Source organism: Corvus brachyrhynchos, unplaced genomic scaffold, assembly GCF_000691975.1.
Source record: "Corvus brachyrhynchos isolate BGI_N302 unplaced genomic scaffold, ASM69197v1 scaffold33, whole genome shotgun sequence".
Classification (NCBI taxonomy): domain Eukaryota; kingdom Metazoa; phylum Chordata; class Aves; order Passeriformes; family Corvidae; genus Corvus; species Corvus brachyrhynchos.
In genome coordinates, this window is record NW_008237254.1 from 1,285,110 (window position 1) to 1,293,706 (window position 8,597).

The window sequence follows — 8,597 nt, forward strand, 5'->3', positions numbered from 1 at the left end:
TTCCTTTTTTACATATCATGTCATTACACTAACATGTACTGCACTATCTCAGCCCTTTTCTACTTAACAAAGTGAGATCCTTTGAGGATTTTTTTCTGATAGTAATATGCTTTGTATGATTCAAATAAAATGAGAGATTAAAATGTCTCCAGAAGGACCATAATTTTCTAGAACAATTCTTCCAGAGCACAGGATGACAGAATTATTTTTTACGTTCAGTATGTGAAGCAACTTGGATACCTTGAGGTATACTTAAACTTTAAAGCTTGATATTATGAAATGCATTTTATTTTTGTAAAATGAGTCAGTTCATGCAGAATGACTTCCTCAAAATGCCAGCAACCCTGATAAAGGGCTAAATTGTTCTAATCAGGTAATTGTTAAAGTAATGTCATAGCTGTTTTCTTTAAATCAGTTTCATTACTCAGATCTGTGATCTATGAAGTCTGTACCAGCTACTAAAGTACAATTCATCTTAAATTAAAATGATGATTTTCTTTGGCAAGACAATACAATGTTCTTTGTAATGCAATGAATTATGTGGGTATACTTGTCAGTATAAATTTTCTGGCAACAGTAATAAACCATTTTATCATTCATTTTATTGCTGGAGAAAATAATCTTTTCCTATTCACACAGACGTATCATTTCCATTGCTCCTTAAGAAGGACTTGGTAATACTTCAATCTGAGTGCTATTAGAAAGCATTCTATTACTGCTCAGTAAATATATTACTTTCTTTTCCATTATGCTTACGAATCTCCAAAGAAGGACTTGCTTTTATTACCCTGGTCTTCTCTGGCACAGGACCAGCCTTCTTCAGAATCTGTCCATCCACAAAAGTGGCTTTTCATGGAAACACCTCTCACATACCGATGACATTGCAGTAGCAGTGTTCACAGAATTTTTTTCACCATTCAGTCCTAAAACTCCTCAATATGGTCAAAGTAGCACAGAAATATAACTATATTTCTAATATGATGTTAGTCAAGTTGCTGTAATTGTAAAACTCCCCTAATTTATATTGTACAAATGAATATGCCCTGTTACCAGACTGTAGTCTCTTCTCAGTTGTGACTAGACAACAAAGCCTCCGGACAATTTATTGAGTGTTCAGTTTTCAGAGATTTTGCTTATAATATAAACTGCATGGCTGAGAAGGAGTTAGAGTTTATGGTTCCAAGTGCTGTCTGTAGGGGACCCACAGCCTGCACAAAACAGCAAGAGATTCTTTCAATGAAACATACACAAGGGAGGGGGAGGAAGAGAACATACATGGAAAGGACAGACAATGTGGAGGAATGGAAACTTGCAATGACAAGGACCTGCAGGAGAAAGGTACCAACAATGATGCAGCAAATCAGAATGACAGAGGAGCTCATGCATTTCTGCTGGATATCATTTAACACATAATCTTCACACACTTTCTCATATTGTCGTGCTTTTGTCCCAGCCAGCTAAGTACCAGGCAGCTGATCAGTGACTCCCCTCCAACTCTCTTGGTGAGGTGGGAAGGAGATTGAAAAACATGAATAAAACTCATGGGTTGAGATAAGAATAGTTTTATAACTGAAACTAGACAAAATAAATAGAAGATAATTGTGATAATAATAGTGATAACAAAATAATAATAAAAATAACAACTGCAATGAAAAAGAGAAAGACAGATTAATAAAACCCAGAGAAATGCACAATACAGTTGCTCACCACCCACTGACCATTGCCCAGCAAGTCTCCGAGCAGGACTTGTCCTCTCCCTACCAGCTGCTATGGTTTACCCTACAAACCACTTTATATGCTGGTCATGGCATTTTATGGTGTTGGAATATCCCTTTGGCTCACTCAGGTCACCTGTCCTGGCTGTGATTCCTCCCAGCTTCTTGTGCAGCCCCTCACTGGCAGAGCATGAGACACTGATGAGTCCCTGACCCTGGGAAAACACTGCTTAGCAAAAGCCAAAACATCAGAGTGTTCTCAACATGATTCTCACACTGAGTACAAAGCACAGCACTGGACAAGCTACTGGGAAGAAAACCAACTCCATCACAACTGAAACCAGGACATATATAAGAGGGGTTTTTCTACTTTAATGTAAAGTGCAGCTTTGACTGCTGTTTTTATTTCTAACTCTGTTGGTTTTTGCTAAATAGTTGCAAAGCTACAAAAAGAGTAAGGAAGTATCTTATCTTCCCTGTATATGACTCTGATCCTAGACAAATCCAGCACTGCAGACAGGGAAGGATAGGAGTTGATTTCCAATTAAAGCTGTCTGTGGTGTCAGCAACCTTCTCTTGTTCTTTCCTGATAATCTGTCATAGCTCTTATTCCTACCATCTCTTTGTAGGTGTTCTGTTCCTCTGTCTTTATCCATGCCTTCTAAATAAATCTTTCTTAACTGTGATGTGCTTCAAAGCAGAAATGTCTCTTCAGACTTTGCTATGTATATTGATTCTGCCTTTGGGAACACAATTCACTCCAGTTATATCACCTTAGAATAATTTGTTCACCAGAAGTTGATAATAAACAAGGCATTGAGATCAATATCAATTAGCATCCATTAATAAATGAATAACAAACCAACAAGCCTTTTAATGTAAACAGAAATGGAGAATACATTGAGAACTTCAGGAGGAGCAGAAAAATTAGGAGAAAAAGTAATAGTGATTGTATAAATTTTTTTCTCTTTCCCCCACCCCTCTAATTGTTGCCTATCTTGTAGTGTGTCATTAATCGTTGTGTCCCTGTTTTATTGCCTCATTTATGCAGAACCTTACTAAAAAGGGACTGCAGGAAGGACTGGTGCTCAGACTATACCAATTCTATTACATTAAGATAACCTATACAATATAACAATTCAGTTGTATTAAGATATATCTCAGAGTGCTGCAACTTCTGTAGATATTTTAGATTATAAATTTTTCAGAGTTAGAAAGCAATTCTCTTTCAGAAAAGAAACTGGAGTTTGTGTTTGTTTCTGTTTTAGGAAAATGTTTGGCATACTTGAGGTTCACTAAAGAATAAAAATAATCACAAGTACTTTGCTCTCCTAGTATGTTTTTGCTTGGTCACACCATAAGACTTTAAAGAGAATGGACTTCTCCTAGTCCAGTATAAAGAAAATTTCCATTGGTTATATGAGAAAGGCAGGTAACTCTTTATCACCACTGAAGTGATTTGGGTGAAAATACCTGCCTTAAGACCAAAGAAATCCTAGTTACTATTGGAGACAAGATAAAACATATCTCTTTAATTCCTGTAAAAGGAAAAATTCAAAAAGGTTTATTTGGGAATACTAGCTTGATTTCATAAGTCTTAAGTGCACTTCCTTATATCAGAGACAAGGGAAAATGTTTAGGATGTGAAGCTCCAGGGATTCTTAGTGTCACAGCAGTAAATTAATGCCATTGAGAACTGACACTGATATAATAACATATAACTTGCTATTTCAAGTACTGTGCCAATTACCTGTCTGGTGTCTTATGATTAAGTTTAAAAAGCAAATATGATTCTTCAGACTGTGGGTTAAAATTTGACAATTTAGGAATATAGGAAGCAGGAAGGTGCTGAAAAACAGTCGTGTTTTACTGTGTATTACTGCAATTTGTTTTTTGAGAAAGTTTTATCTTGCATGTTTCTTGGTTAAAGAATAAGATGGATTAAAAAAATATGGAAAAATGAGAGTGACAAACAATAAAAGGCTGCAGGATTCAGATAAGAAATGCGTGAAAGAATAACACAACATAATTGCATATCTGAATAAATCTAAACCAAGAAATGGAATATATTTAAATTCTTTCAAATTTATCTGTGTCAACAATTATAAAAGAAAAAAACAAAACTAAACAACAGGGAAAAATGAATGTCATTTAAGCGAACCAGAACAACACAGAACAAATAAACATTCATATAAGGAGATCATCTGAAAACATGGTCTTTCTAGTTATCTTTGATGTTCTCTGTATTCCAAAAGCAAAAAGTTAGTTACAATAATAACAACTAATAAATTGTTAGTTAGTAGTCAAATGAAAAATTGGAGTAAATACTGCCAAGCCCCTAATGACCATATTTTGTATTGATTTATATGCTGCAGAAAAACATAATAAAATGCATATATATTTATCTCAGGAGTGAAAATGCTAGCTGAGCTAAAATTCATTCAGTCAAGACTTATGAGATGTGCTTATCTTCTATAGATTTTCAAGTACAGTATAAGTAGAATTTTTAGATTTCTTGTATTTGTTTTCTAGTTAGTTGAGGTTTGTACTCACGGCAAAAAATGGTCCAAATCTTAGTTACTTACTTATCACTCAATCAGCTCTCATTCTTATTATTGATGATGAAAAAAATATTTTCTAAGATGAAAACAGAAATCTTTTACTGCTTTCTGAATGGATTCTAATTTTTTTTTCATAGGTTAAGATGAACACAATCCAGAACATTATCTGCATGAACTGAATACAACAAAGGAAAAAAAAGAGACTATTCCCAAACTTGTGAACAGTGGTGTACATCAACATCTATCCTCAAACAGTTTAGGAGGGTTTCAATGACACTGCATCATATACATGCTGGTCACAGGAAGCGGTTTCTGTATTACCTACCATTAGGATTAAAAATTATAAAATGGAATTAAAGATGATAATTCTTAGAAAAGCCATATAAAGATTAGTTTCCTACTTCTGCTTGGTTGGTTTTTTTTTAAATCTATATTGTTAGAGAACAGTCCAATTATACTTTTCTAGTTTTATCCAGTTAGAATCATAGAATGATTTGGGTTGGAAGGGACCTTTAGGATCATCTGGTTCCAGCCCCACTGCCATGGGCAGGGACATCTTCCAGTAGATCAGGATGCTCAGAGTTCCATCCAACTTGGCCTTGAAAACTTCCAGGGCTGGATCTTCCATAACTTCTCTGGACAATCTATTCCAGTGTCTCACCACCCTCATGGTAAGGAATTTCTTCCTCATATCTAATCTAAACCTACCCCATTTCAGTTTGAAGCCATTCCCCCTTGTCATGTCACTCCATGCCCTTGCAAATAGTCCGTCTTATCTTTCTTGTTAGCTTCCTTCAGGTACTGGAAGGCCACAATTAGGTCACCCCTAATCCTTCTCTTCTTCAGGCTGAACAATCCCAATTCTCTCAGCCTTTCCTTACAGCAGAGGTGCTCCATCCCTCTGATCACCTCTCCAACAGCTCCATGTCCTTCCTGTGCTGGGATCCCAGAGCTGGAGGCAGCTCTGCAGGTGGGGTCTCACCAGAGCAGAGCAGAGGGGCAGAATCCCCTCCCTCCCCTGCTGCCCACGGGGCTTTGGATGCAGCCCAGGACACACTTGGCTTTCTGGGCTGGGAGTGCCCATGGCCGGCTCATGTCCAGCTCTCACCCCCAGCACCCCCAAGTCCTTCTGGGCAGGGCTGCTCTCGATCTGTTCATGCCCAGCCTGGGTTGGCACCAGGGGTTGTTCTGACTGAGATGCAGCACCAGCACCTGGCCTTGTTAAACCTCATGAGATTCCCATGGGCCACTTCTTGAGCTTGTCCAGGGCCCTCTGGTGTCATCTGCAAACTTGCTGAGGGTCCACTCAATCTCTTCATCTGTGTCATTCATGAAGATATTTAACAACACTAGTTCCTGAGAGACACCACTTGTCTCTGATACCCATCAGGACTCTGAGCCATAGACCACCATCCTTTGCATGAGATCATCCAACCCCTTTCTTATCCATCTAACAGTACACTTATCAAATCCAAATCTGTCCAATTTACAGAGAAGGATGTTGTGAGGAACTGTGTCAAAGACCTTACAGAAGTCCAGATAAATGACATCTGTAGCTCCTCCCTTGTCAGCTGATGGAGTGACCCTGTCTTAGAAGGCAACCAGGTTGGTGAGGCAGAGCTCGCCCTCAGTGAAACTGTATTTTCTGTCTGGAATCATCCCCTTGTCCTCTGTGTTAGCAGAGTTTCTAGGAGATTCTGTTTATGATCTTTCCTCGCACAGAGGCTGACAGATCAGAGTTCTCAGGATTCTTCTTTTTACCCTTTTTAATAATGGGTAAAAATGTTTCTCTTTTCCAGTCACCTGGGACTTCACCTGACTGCCAAGACTTTTCAAATACCATGGAGAGCAGCTTGGCAACTACAACAGCCAATTCCCTCAGGACTCTGGGATGCATCCCATCGGGTCCTGCAGACTCCTGTGAAGAAGGTAAGAAAGATTTTTGCACCCTGAAAGTTTCTTTGCCACCCAACTGTAGCAGTAATATCATTATATATTGTAAATTATAATAAGCAAAAGCAGGTTAAAAAAAACCCAACGCAACAAAAAGCCCCAATATTGAATCATTGATTCATAGAATTATTTAGGTTTGAAAAGACCTTTAAGATTGAGCCCAACCATTAATCCAGCACTGTCAAGTCTACCGCTAAACCATGTTTATCAGAACCACATCTGCATATCTTTGAAATACCCCTGGGAATGGTGAGCCAGCCAATGGTGAGCAGCCTGTTTGTGCTTGACAACCCTTTCCATGAAGAACACAATCTGAGATAATTTCCTCTTGTTCCATCACTTGTTACCTTGGAGAAGAGACTGACTCCCACCTGGATACAACCTCCTCTCAGGCAGCTGTGGAGAGAGACAAGGTTCCCCCTCGTTCCTTTGTTCCAGGCTAAACACCCCCAGGTCCTTCAGCTGCTCCTCATTAGTCTTGTGCTCCAGACCCTTCAGCAGCTCCATTGCCTTTCCCTGGACCCTTTCCAGTACCTCAATGTCCTTTGTGTCATGAGAGGCCCAAAACTGAGCACAGAATTCAAGGTGTGGCCTCACCAGTGCTGAGTAAAAGGGACGGTCATCATCCTGGTCCTGCTGGACACAGTATTTCTGATTCAAGCCATGATGCTCTTGGGCTTCTTGGCAACCTGGGCACACTGTTGGCTCATGTCCAGGCAGCTATCGACCAGCACTGCCAGGTCCTTTTCTGCAAAGCAGTTTTCCAGGGATTCTGGAGAGAGGCCAAGGCATCGTCAGTGATAAGTACTTTTTACTGCACTGCCCACCAGGGTTATCATTTTATTGCATTAATTTCCTGCCCTGGGATGTTGCATTCCCATGCATAGGGATGTGTTGAAAATAGCAAATATACTGGTAAAGGACTACAGAGAGGTGAAAGAGCCTAAAATAGTGCAGTTTCATAGATACTGCCCATTGGGAGGATCTGTTACACTTCCCTAAACTGTGCTTCACAGAATCACATTGTTGAAAGTAGACCTCATGCGATGTTATCTATTCCAAACACCCTGCTCAAGCAGGGTCAGTGAGAGCAAGTTTGCCAGGGCTGTGTCTGGTCACATTTTGAATAGCTTCAAGAACTGAGATTCTAAACACTCTCTGGGGAACTTGTGTCAGAATTTAATCCAGGCTTGAAACAAAAACAACAGCAGATTTCTTGTCTTCAAACAGAATTTCATGGTGGTTTTGTGCTTATTGCCTCTTGTTTTGTCAGTGAGAAAAGCCTTGTGCCATCTTCTTTATACCTTCTCTTTGGGTATTAATAAGATCTCCTGCTAAGCTTTCTTTTATCCAAAAAGGTCACATCTCTCTCAGGCTTTCCTCATGAGACATTCTGTTCATTAGTCAGCTTCATAGCCCTCCTCTGCTGAGTAAAGATGACCTCCCTCACACTGCTGCTGACTCTCTGACAGCACACTACTGGCCACCTTCACCATGACAACACTTCACTGGCTCATGGTCAACTTTTTGCCTGCCAAGACAGCCTGCCAGTGCTTTTTTAGCAGCCCTGCAAAGAATGGGTCAGCCTCCAGTGTTTTTTGGTGGCTGGTGGTGTTCCTCTGTGGGAAGAGATGGGATGGAGTTGATCTGCAGGCTGTGGGACGTGCCTGCAGAGGCACATGGAAGCACAGAGAAGCACATGGTGGCACAGAGATGCTTGTCTCCACCGGACCCTGCGGGGAGGAGGTGTCACACGGCAGAGCCCTACAGAGAGGAGCCTGCCAGGAGCTGACAGACGGGTGAACAGTGAGTGATCATCCCACAGAAGGACATTGAGAAAGTGTGTTGCTGATGTAGCAACATGGGATAGGTCACATAGTGAGAATTACCATATAAGGAAATACTGTGCCTTGGAAAAGTGTATAAAACCAGCTCATTCCTTTGAATAAATGATTCAGATCCTCTGCTGGTCTGGGTCTGTGTCTTGGTCACTCACATTCCTCCCCAGGTGCAAGGCTTCTCACTTCCTCTTGTTGAATTTTATGAGCTTTCTGCTAGCCACTTTCTCCAGCCCTTCCTGGTCCCTCTGAATCACAGCACAAGCACCTTGTCTACCAACCACTCCTCCCTGTTTTTTGTTGTCTTTCTTTCAAACATACTAGTTGGTATGCACTGTGCCAAGAAATAGACTAGTGTACTAGTTTGAAAACAAACTAGTGGGAGACACTAAGTCAGAATAACAATTTAATAGGGAAATAAAAGGAGGGGGGAAGGAAAAAAATAAAAGCAGATAACACTAGGTTAAACTGACAGAGTCAGGATACAACCCGGCACCCTGTTAGTCAGGGTGGTGGTAGCAGTCTGGTAG

The 8,597-nt window shown here is 40.2% G+C and overlaps 1 long non-coding RNA gene across 1 annotated transcript in view; it reads left to right on the forward strand.

Annotated features, from left to right (window-relative positions):
* The first annotated feature begins 5,716 nt into the window (after positions 1-5,716).
* Positions 5,717-8,597, forward strand: part of LOC108445752 — a 32,373-nt gene continuing 29,492 nt past the window's right edge. Inside the window, exons 1-2 of the long non-coding RNA XR_001860716.1 lie at positions 5,717-5,881; positions 6,076-6,205. This is a non-coding gene — a long non-coding RNA (uncharacterized LOC108445752). The remainder of the gene's footprint in view (positions 5,882-6,075; positions 6,206-8,597) is intronic.